The following is a 15913-nucleotide window of genomic DNA, read 5'->3' on the forward strand; positions in this document are numbered from 1 at the left end:
GAATAGATCAGAAGCTTTTGAGAAGCATGCCTCCCTGTCTTCCTGTTTCATTGCTTTTGGGTTGCTCATGTGTGTTCCCATTTTAGGCTACCCTGAGAAATATTTCTCTTATTTTGGGTATTATCAGTTTATAGCATAGTCTAAAATTTCATACCTATCTTTGAATCTCTGAAATTGTTTTTGCATTTTCACATAAATATACAATAACTAAGAATTAATGTATACTTGTGGTAACTATTTTTCAAAATTAGTCTCTACCCAAAAAGACTTCAGTTGTTAATTATTTAAAGTATTGAATTTTTGCTTTTATTTTTCAAAGGTAAAGACTTCTGAAGAAACCTAGAAAATATTTGAAAAAATGACAGTGAAAATTGCAAACACGATGTTTGAATGCTTGTCCACATAACTCAGGGCTTATGTGAAGATTTTCCAAGTGATGCAGAAGAACAGGTCCTTTCTAATTAACCTGTGCAAATTCCATAGAATCGGGATCAGAAACAATTTTTCTATTTTTCACTTCCATTTTTTGCCATAACAAATTTCCCCTTATTCATTTTTAATCTTATAGAAAAGTGATGACTATCCATTGTGTGAGAGGATAAACTTCAAACTTTTAAAAAGGAATCAGAGTAGAAATATCTATAGCAATGTAATTGAATACCTTCTGAACCCCTCCTACTCACATAGCCTTCTGCTGTAGGTTACAGAGAAACATGACACTTCTTATCATCAGTGTACTTACAAGTAATACAGAAAATAAAATATACAAGAAAAAATAACAGTGTGGTTCATGGTTTAAGAGTTACACAAAGCAATTATCCATTTAACAAATATTTATTGTTGTGCCAAACACTCGGCTAAATGTTGGGTTTTTAAAAACATGAGTGTATTTAAAAACAGAAATGGTCACTGTCTTCCAGGGATATGAGGCTGGAGAGTTAGGTAGGGATTGGGTGATGTGGCCTTGTTCTTTACCCTAAGAACAGTGGGAAGGCATTGAAGGTTTTTAAACAAGGGATTGATATTCCACTGTGTAATTTTAAAAGATCACTCTAAATACCCCAAAGAGAAAATATTGGAGGGAAACAAAATGTGAGATGGAAGAAAGAAAAAAAATCTAAGCAGCATTCCAGGCAACAATATCTTAGTGGTGGTGGTGATGGTGGTGGAGCAAGAGAGAGAATTTGGAGGTGATATAAAAAGAAAATGGACAGAGTAGGTAGATTTGAGAACTAGGAAATAAATCAAAAGGGCTTGATGATCAAATCCTGGGGCTGGAGGAGAAAAGAAGAATCAAATCTACTCTGAGTCTGTTTTAAAATGTTAAAGATCTTGAGTTTTGGCTTCTCCAACTGATGTTGATGGTGCTATTAAAAAAAAAATAGGGAAACTAGAGGAATGCTGTTCTTGAGAGAAAGGTTTTTATGGATTTGGTTATGGATGGATTCAGTTTGCAGAGCCTTCAAGACATCCAAGTTGAGATGTCATCTAGTCAGAAGTAAAAGTCTGGAGATAAATAGGGGAAAATATGTTAAGCTAAAGATTTGAGAGTCATAAAGAAATGATAGCATCATATATCTTGGTGAGTGCTCTTATTAGTACATACAGTGAAAAATAAAGTGGTTTACAGTAGGGTTCTCTCACTATGAATTAGAAAAATCTGGAAATGTATCATGGGGAAGAGGGCTTTATCTCCTTAAAGAAAGAATAGAAATAAGAGAGAAGTAGATATGATTGAAATGGCAGAGCCACAAAAAAATATATTGCAAAGTTCTTTTTAGTTGTGCGTAACAGGGGATACCAACCCAGATTGGCTTAGTAATAATAATTTTTTAAGAAGAGTCTATAAATTCACACATAGCTAAGAAGTTCACAGTATTATACCCACAAGCAAAACTCTGTCCAGGGGTAAAACAACATGCTCTGACCCAGCTCCTTTTTTTCTGTTTCTCAGCTATTTCTTTGGTGTCGATTTAAGTTCCAGCAAGTTCTCTCATGATCCCAAGATGGTTGCCAGTAGTTCCAAATGTTCCATGATCACATGTTTATGTCCAGCAAGAAAAGTGAAAGTTGTTTTTTACATAATAGGTCAAAGAAGACATCAGAATGGAGATCATTAACCTCTTAAGGTCATGTGCTTATTCCCAATATTGTTGGTAAAGATTGAGATACATAGATTATCTTAAGCTGCTTAGGGTGTACCTTCGCAGTGAAGACATATTCTTCTACTGAACCATGTGGAGTGTTAGGGAAGGAAGATAGGAAATCTAGAAGAATCTATATTTTACTATTAATTTTATCTATATTATGGGGAGACTTAAATGCCATTTAAAGGAGCTTGGACTTAATCCAGTAGACCAAAAAGAGCTCTTAGATTTTGAATGGAAGATGGATCTGAACAAATGTTTTAAGGAGCTAAATCTTAACTTATAGGACATCCTGTAATGTTTAAGAATAAAAAAGAAGAGGTGAATCTGTTAAAGAGTCTACAGCAATAGTCTAAGAAAGAGATAGTAAAAGCTCAGACTGCGACTGAGTAAGAAATGTTGATGAAAAGAAGTAATGAACTGTTGGATGAAACAGTATTTCAAACAAAGAACCCATAGGACATCACAAGGTAATGAGAATGAATTTTTTAATGGAATTTCAAACTCTTCCACTGCGATTTCAACTAGTGTGATAGCTTTGGCCCTGAAGCAAAGATGAGATCTTTTTATTATCCATGATACTGGACCTCTTCCTCCAAACCCAGCTCTAGACTAGGCTTTCCATTTCATTTTGGTCTAATTAGTTACCATCATCCTGTGACCCATTGTTCCCCACACGTACAGCTTTCCTAGAAGTAAAAAAGGAGGCAACTTCCAGCCTTAACCAGCCTAATGAAGGCTGTCCTTGACTCCACAGAATGAGAACTTGCAGATAATCATGTAAAAAGATAGATACCACTTCCATTATAGCAGTGGCATTTACTTTTTAACAAATGTTTTTTTTCAACACTTTGTCAAGCAATGATTCTGTTAGCAAGCAACGGAAAACCCAGTATTGTAAAACAAATAGAATTTCAGAAGAAACAGTAGTGTGGGTTCAGCTGCTCATCCACAGAAGACTTAGATCTTTGCATTTTTCTGGGCTTTCATTGTGGTTTACATCATGATGGTAAGATGACTGCTCCGCCTTCAAATATCACAACCTTATCATTCAGGGCAAGCAGTTACGTGAAACAGAGAGGAGGGACAGGAATCTCTCATCAGTAAAGCAAAATTTTTTTTATTTAAATTCAGTTAGCTAACATTAGTCATTAGTTTCAGCTGTAGAGTTCAGGAAACATGCATTGGTGCATATACCACCAATGCATGTTTCCTCCTTATGCTCATCCCCCAGTTACCCCATCCCTCCACCCACTTCCTCCCCAGCAGCCCTCGGTTTGTTTCCTATAGTTAAGAATCTTAATTCTTAGCAGTAGGGGGACTGGAAAAGTGAGCATTTTATTTGATTTTCTGTTCTCTATTTGTGAAATATAGCAAGAAGGAAGAAAGTTGGGAAGGGTGTCTGGGTGGCCAAACATTAATGTCTTCTATGAAAAACTTGTTTTGTAGTGTACTCTATGCTTACATGTGTATTACGCTCTTGTCCCTGCGTATTTGACTTTGTATTTATCTGTATATGTCGCTTTCTCTACTCTTTAGGAGAATATTTGCACTGTCAATTACCAGTTTTAAAACGAGATGTTTTAGTCTCTTTTTCCATTAGCCCCTACCAATGTCTGCTTAACTTATTCAGCAAACTGCTAGAATTTTGGTTTCCCTGAGGAGGCAAGACATATTGACGAGAAAGATATTATTTTTGTTTATGTCTAATTATCCTGGCAAGCATTACGCATGAGAGAAAATATAGCAAAAGTACCAGATGATTCCATTGGGATTTTGTAAAAGTATCGTCGCATTTTATCTTTTATGGGGGTGGGAGAGAGGCTCACGTGAGGATGTATTTCCAAGAGAACTTATCAACCTTGACTTAGAAAGAAATTCAGCACCAAAGTCTAGCATCGGCATATCAAAAATAAAATTGGTAATAACACTTGATGCAATGTTTAGAAGAAATAGTCAATTAAAGCCACGTGAATTCAACCGGCGTCCTCTGCAGGCAGTAGCATCATGCAATTCTGCCTTCACAATGACGTGAAATTTTAAATGACAACTGTGCTAAATCAGGGAGCAGCAAACCCAGGCCAAGTTTAAATTTAGTAACACTGCCAGTTTACTGAAAATAACCTTCTCCATAGCAGATTCTCTATGAATTTCAGGTGACTGACTACTTATGTTTCTTTTCTGTTCAGAGATAATCAGGTGCCCAGAGGCTCCGGTATTGGTGTCTTACCTTCTCCATGGCGTTTCTGGTGTCTTCTTCTGGGGTCTCGTTGGCCAACCTTGAAATACGTGGAAATTAGAGAATCCACTGCATATAGTCTTCTTGGAAATTTCCATCGTATCTGCTCAGAACTTTCTGAATAAACATACAGATTTGAAGGTAAGTGAATTTTGGAAGGAAATCACATTGCTATGTACCCCTAATTATATCAAAAGTGAATATTTAATATATTTTATAAAATATACAAAAGTTAAAAGCAGTTACTGAATATGGGGAAAATAGCCATCTATGTATAGTTCCGCAGCAAGAAGGGAAAATAAAATGTAAACTGTAAAAGTTGTTACATCTCATATCAGTGTAATTATAAGCAGGGTTCAGTGGTAAACTTTGATAACTGATCATCAGTTTCACACAAAAAGTCATGGTAATCGCAGTGGCTTTCAAATAGTAATGTGAGTGACAGTCACATGGTTGGGGGAGAGGGTCTGTAAAATTCTGATTTCCTGGGCGTATTTCGCAGAGAGTTAGATGCACTGCACCTCAGATGTGACCCAGCAACCTGCATTTTATTTACGCACCCCAAAGGATCGTGATGAAAGTGGGTTTGGTCCTTTGGGAAATGCTGAAGTTGACATTCAAAACGATATACTTCTAATTGTCCAAACTTTATACTAACTGGGGTTTTATGTTTGTTTCCTTCAGCTACAAGAATAAATAAGGAAGGCACATTTAGCACAGAGGTGCTAAATTAGTGCTCCTTTTTTGATCCCCCAAACTGAAGTTCGTGCTCTCTGTACAGCTTTTTCAAGTTCAGTGTGATGGGCTAAGTCCCAGGAGTCCCTGTCTTGCTTTCAGAGTGAGCGTGTGCCCATTGCGGTCTTGAGCTGGTTCTCTATTTTCTGTAATGTTTTAATTTATTCCGATGTTTATACTTATTGGATCAATTCTAAGAACTTTCTAAGAAGACAGAAATAATGAGCGAATTACCAGGGTTGGCTAAGCATTTTTTCATTTTTGAAGTTATTTTTTTTCTTTTTTTCTTCATTTGGAAAACTCTGCATTAGATTTTCAAGAGAACAAATCTGCTTAACACACCATTAGCTACTCATTGTCCTTTGCGGATAAAAACTTCTAAATCATGTGATATCTTTATAGCAGGTTATATGCACATTTCTTGAATATCACCTTATTATATTTCCTTATCTCATTTAGCAATTTCATCGTTATTATGTGCAGTTTAAAGTTTATGTAAAGTTTGCTTTTTTGCTCCAGTGGTAAAAGTGATTAGTAGAGGCAGATGCAGAACTGAAATTGTGATGGTTCCTTAAAGGTGCAACATGATCCTATTTCTTAGTGAAGAGTTATATTTTTAATTAAAATCCTCCGATTGAATTTCAGGCTAATAGACAGTTTTTGTGTGCATGTGTTCATATTGTAAAGGGTTTCTTGTCAATAAAATATCAAATGGCAAAAATAAATCCTTAATAAAAAAAAAAGTATATCCCCATAGTGGCAATTAGCTACACATATTAGTTATTAGTATTACACAAATAAAATGAATATAGACATGCATAAAACAAGGTAGCACTTTCTTCAAGTAATCTAGACAATTACAGAATTAGATTAGCTGTAATAATGAATTTTCACATCCATTTGTTGTCAGTATTGTTCTCAATAGGCAATGCTCTCACTGCCACATCTGATGATAAAATCCTAAAATTTGTAGCACCCAAACTGTAAAATCCTCAAGTAGGTACCATACAAGTTTATGATTCAAAGAAGTTCTCAAGTACGATTTAATAAAGCTTTTAGTGCAAATCTTCTGTAATACTTTTATTTCAGAGAAACATAGAAAAATCCTCTTCTGCCTTTTTTTTTCTTTTCCTTTTTCCTTTGCAGAGGAGCAGGTGGAAAGAGAATGAAATAGTGTCCTCAAGTGAGTCACATTCATTATCACAGGCATATTTTTCTGAAGTTGTGACTCCCTAAAGAAAACTTACTGTGCAGTTTCAGGGAACCTGAGTGAGACAGGCTCCATACTCAGGAGGCAAATATACAACAAAAGAATAAATTATAGAAACTTTGTTAAAGAATAGAAGCATAAAGTTTTAGAGCAGAAATGGACCATTAAGTTCTTCCTAGTCTGGTCCCCTCATATATAATCACATGTTTTTCTCTTGCAAGCTTGCTGTGTAAAAGGTTAATACAAAGAGCAGTCAACATCTGTCTAGCAAGGTGTGACTCTTTAACAAGGCAAACCTAGCAAATGTTTTTCAATAATGATTTTTTGGGTAAGGAAGGCCAGAAAGAAATTGTCATCCAAGATGAAGGTTGAAGAAGTAAAGAGAGTACCTGAGTTCTTATTAATATAATTCAACTTAAAATCGTTAATTACTTTCATTGTCAGTAGATAATCTTTCATGTCATTAATCTAAAAATGAAAACACCCAAGTTAGGTCTACTTTAGGTTTTGGGTTTTTTTTTAATTTATTTTTTAATTATTTTCAACAAAACAGTATTCATTATTTTTGCACCACACCCAGTGCTCCATGCAATCCGTGCCCTCTATAATACCCACCACCTGGTACCCCGACCTCCCACCGCCCCCCGCCACTTCAAACCCCTCAGATTGTTTTCCAGAGTCCATAGTCTCTCATGGTTCACCTCCCCTTTGGTCAGCTTTATATGGAACTCTGATATCAAAGGAGGAAAAGAGCTAAAGTCAGATACAACTTTAGAACAGTAGAGCCATCTGGGGCCATTTCGTACAGGAGAAAGATTTACTGTGTAACAATCTCTGGAGAGTGTTAGCGTTATTATGAAACAGTATAATAATGATATTTGTGAGATACCTGAAAAGATTAAAATGTGTTTATTGTTCTCAATTTAAGAAGTTGTTAAGTCATTAAAATTTATGTAGTAAAAGTATAATTATTGATGTGGGTGAAATACTCATAATACACTGTAAATGAAAGCAACAAGTTATAGACCATGTTTTGATATAGTCCCATTTTTATTAAAAAAGCACCAGATGTATTGGAAAAAAATTGGAATGATATATAGCAAAACACTATTAATGGTTATGTTCAACTGATAAATTATATTTGATTCTTACTGCTTTTCAGGGTATGTAAAACTTTTTCTAAATTATGTATTATTAATGTAATTTTAAAATATTTTTCAAGGGTTGGGAAAATATTCAGTTATCCGGGAAATTTACTTTTATAGAACTAAAAGGTAGTCCTGATAACCTTTGTTTAAAATAGCCATAAAGCAAAGCCCTTGCATCTTGTAGTTTAAACTGATTTAAATGTGAGGATAGTACTTCCAATAAGAGAAAATGATTCTTAGATATAACTCTTCATTTGTTGATATTGCAAGACACTAAAATTTTCAAGTTTCTCTCTTCATTAAATACTGGTAACTTCCAATTATGACAATTAATTCCTTGGAATTATCCTTTATTTCATCTATCAGATAATTCCAATGTGCTTTCAAGAAGTTTTCCGCTATAATAGCTTTCTCCATTTAGAGGATAATTTTATATGTTTGGTTGCATTAGTGTTAATACGTCTTTGTTCTTTAAATCTCCAGTGTAACATACGGTTAGTCTCACCATTATTACCACCAGCTGCAGTTGGCCTATGATTTTGTTCATTCTGTCTGAATCCAAAGTAATTAGCTCTTTAGTTTAATGACAATATTTGTTAATGGGTTTTTAGGGCCAAATTCTGCTGTTAGAGAGTGGGTGGTGTATTTGAAGATAGAATCTGGCCCTTATGTTTTAAGCATAAACTGTGTAATTTGATTTCAAAATGATGGTTTAGAGAGTTTGGTGAAAGAAAACTAAATCTACATTTATCTGAAGTTCCTCAATTTCAAGAAACAGAAAATGAAAGTGACAATTTATGTAATTATGTAATGTAAATGAACAATAAACCCACTGAAAATTCTCTAGTACAGCTATCCTGCATGAGTCACTCCATACATAGTTAGAATGAGACATGAAATAATAATTTTCAACCAGACATTAGGTAGATTTTTGTATGTCATGGGACGTACATTAAATTCTTTAGGTGAAATGAAACAATTTTGATCATTGTATCTTTTTTAGCTTTATTGAGAGATAATTGATTTATAACATTATATCCATTTAAGGTATACAACATGATGATTTGGTACACATATATACTGCAAAATGATTACCACAGTAAGATTAGTTAACATATCCATCAGCTCACATAAGAGAGAAGAACTTAAATGTTCTCACCACACACAAAAATTGATCATTGTATTTTTGGAGGAGTTGGTGAAAGGAAAAGAACCCTTGCCTGGCATTCTCTGGGGTTCAAGGTCAGGCTCAGCTTCCTGGCAATGGCATGACCTTGGAGAACTCTCTCTACCTTTCCTTGGGCTTCAGTTTCTTCATCCTAAAATAAGACCTTTGCAGTAGATGATCCCAGAGGTCCCTTTTTTCTCTGAAAGGATTACTCTAACTTGCTTTATTTTTTTTAAGAAGTTTCTTTTTTTTTTAATTTAATTTTATTTATTTATTTGAAAGAGAGAGAGAAAGAGCTCAAGCAGGGGAAGCAACAGAGGGAGAGGGAGAAGCAAGCTCCCTGCTGTGCTAGGAGCCTGATGTGGGGCTTGATCCCAGGACCCCGAGATCATGACCTGAGGTGAAGGCAGATGCTTAACCCACTGAGTCACCCAGGCCCCCTATAACTTGCTTTTTAAAAGATCACTTGGGTACGGCACAAGGAGGAGGGCAAGGAAGATGTAATTCATTACTGAGTAACAAATCATTGAGTCTACTAAAAAGGCTTTTTGGAGACATTTTGGCCTTTAGAACTCTCCTTCAATGACTTGGTACTTTTAGCCTAGATTGGGAATTTATGTGGCAGGGACGACAAGCTGCTCCTTTGGAAGTTCTCAAGGAGACCAATTTTCACAAAAGTTACAAAAAGAAACAAAACTCACCTGGTTACAGTTCAGATATCTAACAATGAAATAAAATACCTTGGGAGATCATGAATTTACTGTCATCATAGGAAAGAAGTGGGTCCCAAGGCATATATGACCAGCCAAATTACCGTTCAAGTGTAAAAGCAAATATTCTGAGCATAGAGGAACTCAGGAACTGCTCTTATCAGTGAGCCCTCCTGGGGACCACAGTTGGAGGACAGAGTCCATCAAACCAATAGGTGACTGCAGAATAACCAATCCAATCATGAGCATTAAACCTATGTCACTGTAAAACTAAATCTGAAATACGTATGTCGATGAGGGGGACAGAGCATACAAGTATAACGTCCTACAGAACTAAAGCAACCAACAAAAATTAGGAGGGTGCAACATGCAAGTTGGTGCATGCAATAAGTTGGCTTATTGCTTTATTCTCGATATCTAGGCATCAGTGGATATCCTTTAAACCTGACAAATCAAGTTATAGAAGTATTTAAGAGTCCAAAAAAAAAAAAAAAAGACACTGAGAAGTCATGCTGTTGTCCAACACCAGGCCAAAAAGAATGGGGAGAAGAAAGAAGACAAGAACTTCTCTGTACTCCTCATAGGGAATGAAAAATATTCTAAAGATGTAGAAGATCAAGGTTATTACGTAAAGTTACAAACTCCGTATGTTGGTTATTATGTGAACTTACAAAGTTATAAATTAGAAGAAAATATGCACCCTATTAAATATGCTCAAGAAACTATATATAAATATTAAATAAGGCAAACAGACCATATAATGATTGTCAAAACCTTTAACAGAACACGTAAAATCTTATGAAAAAATATCCATATCCTGTCATATCCTTCATATTAATACATGGAATACATTTATTTCTTTCAAAGAAATTATTATTTTCAATTAGATCACAGTACAGAACTAAATTCTCAGCTTGCATACAAGGATGGGTCCAAAACAAAGTTATTCAAAATTTGAAAATGAAGGTAGGCAAAAGCAATCTAAAGACATTACGAGTTAGAATCTTAGTATGAGAAAAGGCGAAACTTAGAAGACCCTGGCTGGCTCAGTGAGTAAAGAATGTGACTCTTGGGCTTGTGGGTTCAAACTCCATGTTGGGTTTAGAGATTACTGAAACACAAAATCTTTGAAAAAAATATTTAGAAAAGCCAAAGTGAAATTTAGGGCCAAAAAGCATTAATTAAGACAAAAGAGGAACTTTGTAGTGAATGATCATATAATGAACATATAGAATTGCAAATAAATAATAGTTTTCAGGGCTACCATAGGAGTTTGTTCAGCAAATAGCCCTAACTTCTAAAAACATCCCAAGAAGTAGCTGTTGTCCACATTTTAGGTGTTGGACTAAGTCCACAAAGTCATCTTCCCTGTTATAAGCAAAACACTTGCATTGAAATTTAGTTTCAAGAGAAAATATATTTTTTAACGATTTTATTTATTTATTTGACAGACAGAAATCACAAGTAGGCAGAGAGGCAGGCAGAGAGAGAGAGGGGGAAGCAGGCTCCCTGCTGAGCAGAGAGCCCGATGCGGGACTCCATCCCAGGACCCTGAGACCATGACCTGAGCCGAAGGCAGTGGCTTAACCCACTGAGCCACCCAGATGCCCAAAGAGAAAATATTTCCATGTCAAAGACAAACTACCTATTAACCAAAAATCAAGTACTTGCTTATGACAATAATTTTTTCATTATCAACGTAAGGGAGTTTCAAGTTGCTTATCTTTGGGAGACAAACAAACCAACTGTAGCTCCCACTAAGACTGTACATGTGTACATTAAACTTACTTGATTTGAAGAACAGTGGACTGTTCCTCTTCCTCTAGCCCCCAACAGATTTTATTTATTTGTCAGAGAGAGGGAGAGCAGGCGAGCACAGGCAGACAGAATGGCAGGCAGAGGCAGAGGGAGAAGCAGGCTCCCTGCCGAGCAAGGAGCCCGATGTGGGACTCGATCCCAGGACTCTGGGATCATGACATGAGCCGAAGGCAGCTGCTTAACCAACTGAGCCACCCAGGCGTCCCCCCAACAGGTATTCTTAACAGCAGGATATAATTTCAGAGTTTTTGCCATCGAGAGGTTCCTGCTGAGCAAAAATTTTCATTCCATTTAGGAACGCAGATTGTAACAGTTTCCCATCCTCCTCGAAGCAGGTTTCCTGCCCTCGTTCTGCAGACTCCTGAGTCCAGTAGGGTACATCTGGGTAACTCCAGTTCCAGGTTAACACGGCCTCCAAGCATCGTCCCAGCAACACAACTTAGTTACCATGCAAAGCCGCTTAGCCTCACAAGTGAAATGGAATACAGTTAAATAGCTTTTCTAATGCAATCCCTATTTATATTAAATGCAGAGTGGTTTATGATGGCAAACTTTGTAGAGCATGAAAAATTATATGGGGGGGAAAAAAGCTTATTTTTTTCTGACCTAAAATTGTGAAGAAATGTCATATATGCTAGCAGGTGACACTCCTATTAAAATAAAAAGAGAAAAACACTCAAAAATAAAAATGTAATACAGTGGCCTTTACGATATATTAGTTCAGCAAAAGGATTTAAATGAAATGATTATATTTCAGCAGACCATTTTATTCCTAAAGAGCAGAGTTTTTTTTTTCTAATTTACATAAATTTTCTCCAGTTTAATTTCTTTCTCTCCTACTAAGCCTCAACTATGTGGGCCAAATTTTTTTTACTTTTGTTTGAGAAAGTAAAGATTGCTCAGTTCTCGTCTTTGGTCTGCTGATATCAGAATAACCACCTCTGTAATAAATGCAAGTTGAACTATGGAAACAAGTTGAACTATGGAAACCACACATTACTAAGGTATTGGTCTTCTCCTTTGAATAAGAACATTCTAGATGGCAGTTCCATCAAGTTGGCTAAAACCAAACAGAGGAGAGGAGTGTCTGAGCCGGTATTTTACAACCACAAACTGTCCTACCTCCATGCTTGTGCCCAGGTACTTCTACTCTTTGTACTCTTTGTTCTTCTTTCGTGAGTAAGGTATATAAACACCAAGCCGTGACCGCTGTATTTTCCTCGTGTCTGGTCAACACTGCCAAGTTTAAGGATTGATTTTTTTATAACAAGGGAAGTAAATGTCCAGCCAAGCCCAGTATGAAATTTAGAAACTACACTGGCTTGGAAAGTATTTGTTTTTTAAGCATAGTACAGTGATTCCAGTGAGAAGGATGCCCTGTAGCTGGACAGGTTATAATCCAGTGCAAACTTCATTTCTTTTTCCATTCAAAGAGTCTTTGGTTAATGACTACTAAGTACCAGGCTGTTTTAGGACTTAAGATGCAGTAGTGAACAAAATGTGGCATTTTGGGAGACGGGGGACATGCAGACAACACTAATGAATTGTAACAAGGAAGTGAATTATGTCATAGTATATGGACCCCACAAAGGCCTAAAAGGAAGAAAAGAAAAGGTAAAACAGGCAGGGGGGTAATGACAGAACAGAGGGCATGGCAGTGGGACCACATCTGATACTTCTGTATTAGGACCAGCTCTTCGGGAGATGTTTCTCTATGTTCAGTCTGGCTGACTTAAAATCAGAGTATGTGGATCAGACTTGGAGGGTAGAATCATTCTTCGATGACTCTTCCAAAGGTTCTTACGTTAATGACAAGCCTCCATGCGTTGGCACTCACACGTAAGAGCTTTACCTTAGAGTTTAGCCAAACTAAAGCAGTCAACCTTGTGCGTTACCTAAGTGTTAGCACTGGAGTTCTTTGCCCCGGTTTTGTTACGGGCGATATAATCAATAAATGCCCTCCAAGTAATGCCGTGGAATTTCCAGGGTTCAAATGATGAAGAATACAAAATGACATTAGATTTAATTTTTTTGTCTTTTGTCCTGAAAGCTTATGATTTATGGAGTGACTTTAAATTATGGTATCACTGTAACCGTAATTCTTGTCAGGGATGTTAAGCAATGCCACATTAGTTCAAAAAGATCCAAACATCAGGTAAAAATATATTAACTTTTAGAATTAATCTGGATTTTTGGAAATATCTAGTTATGGACACTTGAGATAAGATTCTTACTTGAGTCTCAGAAAAATGAGGATCGAACTCTAAATTTGAGTGCATATTTAAATGAAATAATCTATATGGGTGCCTGAGTGGCTTGGTCAGTTAAGAATTTGCCTGTGGCTCAGGTCATGATCCTGGGGTCCTGGAATCGAGTCCTGCATTGGGCTCCCTACTCAGAGGGGAATCTGCATCTCCCTCTGCCTTTCCTCCAACCCCCCAACTTGTACCCTTACTCTCTCTCTCTGTCTTAAATAAATAAAAATCTTAAAAATAAATAAATTAATAAAAATGTCAAAAATTAAAGAAATAACCTATAGTCATTTTTCATTTATTCATATTGTGATCCCACTTGAAGAATTATTTTCATGTTGATTCTCATATTCTATCAGTGCTAACTACCAGTGCTCTTGCATCACAGCCTGTATGAGCTGGAAGGGATCCCAGAAATTGTATTCCACCTGCTTACACTTTGCAGGTGTGGAAACGGAGTCCCAAAGAGGGACTTCATTTGTGCGGGCTAGATGGTATGTCTAGGAAGCCAGTTAGCTGGAGAACGGGGATCAGAATCCTTTCTTTAAAATCCAAATGAAGTATGTTTCCAGGTACATCGCTCTACCTGAGATTTTCCAGTGGTTATTACTAAAATAATGTTTCCTTTAAAATAAGGAACACTGACCAACCATACCTTTGAATTCCACAAAGTCATCTTACCTGTAAGTGTGCCTGAGCTCCCAGAATGGCCTCCTATATTTGATAACCCCTATACCACTACCAGAGGTGACTTTAAAAAAAATTAGAGTAATCTTTAGAGAGTTTTTCTTTAAAAAAATAAGTGAAATTATTTATGAAGTCTTGAAATTACTTACCTATTCATCAGTATATAAAGCACAAATGAAATACAACTGTATTATTTTTCAGTGAATTGTGGAAGGAGAAAGTTATAAATAGTAAAATGCTGAGTTTAGAAAACAGTATAAGTAGCATCTGGGCCCTAGGTCCCTTGGTGTCTCTAGGAAATGATACAGAGTCATGTGCAAACTCTATGAACCCTCAGAAGGGAAAAATTATGTAACTGATTGGAAAATAATTCCAGTAGATTTAATAGAGCAGGGCGGCAGTATATTCAAAACACAACAAAAAAGCATTAAAAATTCTTTCTGTTAAGCCCAGGGAGTTTCATATGAAAAAAAAATATATTAAACAATTAAAGCAGTATCAGTTAATTTTCTAAGACAGCTTCTACTTTAAGCATTATAATACATCTTAAAATGCTGTACATTTGGTTCTTGTAAGTTGATTCTAAATTTGCTTGAAATGAAAGATATAACCATGGTTTTATATAATGACAAAATTGGGGTTTCTCAAGGCACAGAATAGAGTTTTCATAGGCATTTCCAGGCATATCATTTATTAAACCGATATAATTTAAATCTTAAGTAAATTAAAAAGTATGTAAAGCAGTAGGTACAAGGATCTAAATGATTGATGATGATGATTATGAAAAACAGCTGTAAATACCTAGGGTCCAGCAGGCTTAATGAGTACTTGTGAACTTATCAAGGTTTTGATGGTTTTGTCTGATAGAGAATGAAGTTAACTGTACAGTTTACCCAGTTTTTACTTGTTACTGTACACTTGTAAATCCCCTAAGACTAAAAAGCTAAAATCTGGATCTTCTATCTGTTCTGATATTCAAAACACAATTCAGTTAAAGTCTTCTCTAATAGGTAAAGTTAATTGGAAATTGTAATTTAAAACTACATCTGGTTCTTATTAATGTGATGGCTGATTATTAGTATTTGAGCATTAAGCCTTTTAGACTAATTGTTTAATATTTTCAACAATGACAGAAAAGGATGTTTAAGAAAACACAAAGCTAATATATTTCAGATTACCAAAGAGGGAGGAAACTGAAAATAACTGATTTATGCTTATTTTTGATTGATTGGATTCATTTTGTCTGAAGCCTTTACTGATGTCCTTGGAAATGTCTATCCCTTTTTTCCTCTCCCCCTTCCATGAATATTTATGTGATTTAGAAGGCTCCACGTTTTTTGCATATTATTTTCCCAAAGGAATGTGGTTGGTTTTTTTTTCCATTTTTAATCACTTCTTAGATGAATTGTTCTCTGATAACCAAAGGAGTTAGTGAACCAGCTTTCCCTTCTATGTAAGCCTAGGTGATCAGAGTGTCTTAGTTTGCCTCTTAAGGTGAATAAAATTGAATGCACCTTTGCCTTTCATTGTCTTTTGACACATTATGTAAATTGGTAAAAATAAAGTAATATGATTGAAAGTAAGGTTTGACAGACAATATCATGTAATATAATATTCAAATACTTATAAGCTAGAAATAGTGCCTCAAGGCACCACATTTATTGTGAATGAGCATTTGCATTTACACATTTTCGTCTAGAGTTCAGACTTGCATAATAAATCACTTACTGTGGAAAGTAGAATTGTTTTCCACAGGGTAACAAAGAAATACCGAATGCAGTTTCCTCCCACAAAGAGCT

The 15913-nt window shown here is 35.8% G+C and overlaps 1 protein-coding gene across 2 annotated transcripts in view; it reads left to right on the plus strand.

Moving 5' to 3' along the window:
* Positions 1 to 4325: 4325 nt before the first annotated feature.
* The window catches only part of HS3ST5 (heparan sulfate-glucosamine 3-sulfotransferase 5), a 155008-nt gene continuing 143420 nt past the window's right edge, over positions 4326 to 15913 (plus strand). For both annotated transcript variants that reach the window (XM_004753544.3, XM_013056722.2), the window contains exon 1: positions 4326 to 4527. The gene's annotated coding sequence lies outside the window, so the exon portion shown is untranslated. The remainder of the gene's footprint in view (positions 4528 to 15913) is intronic.

This window comes from Mustela putorius, unplaced genomic scaffold (genome assembly GCF_011764305.1).
Source record: "Mustela putorius furo isolate JIRA1106 unplaced genomic scaffold, ASM1176430v1.1 tig00000450_pilon_pilon_pilon, whole genome shotgun sequence".
NCBI lineage: Eukaryota > Metazoa > Chordata > Mammalia > Carnivora > Mustelidae > Mustela > Mustela putorius.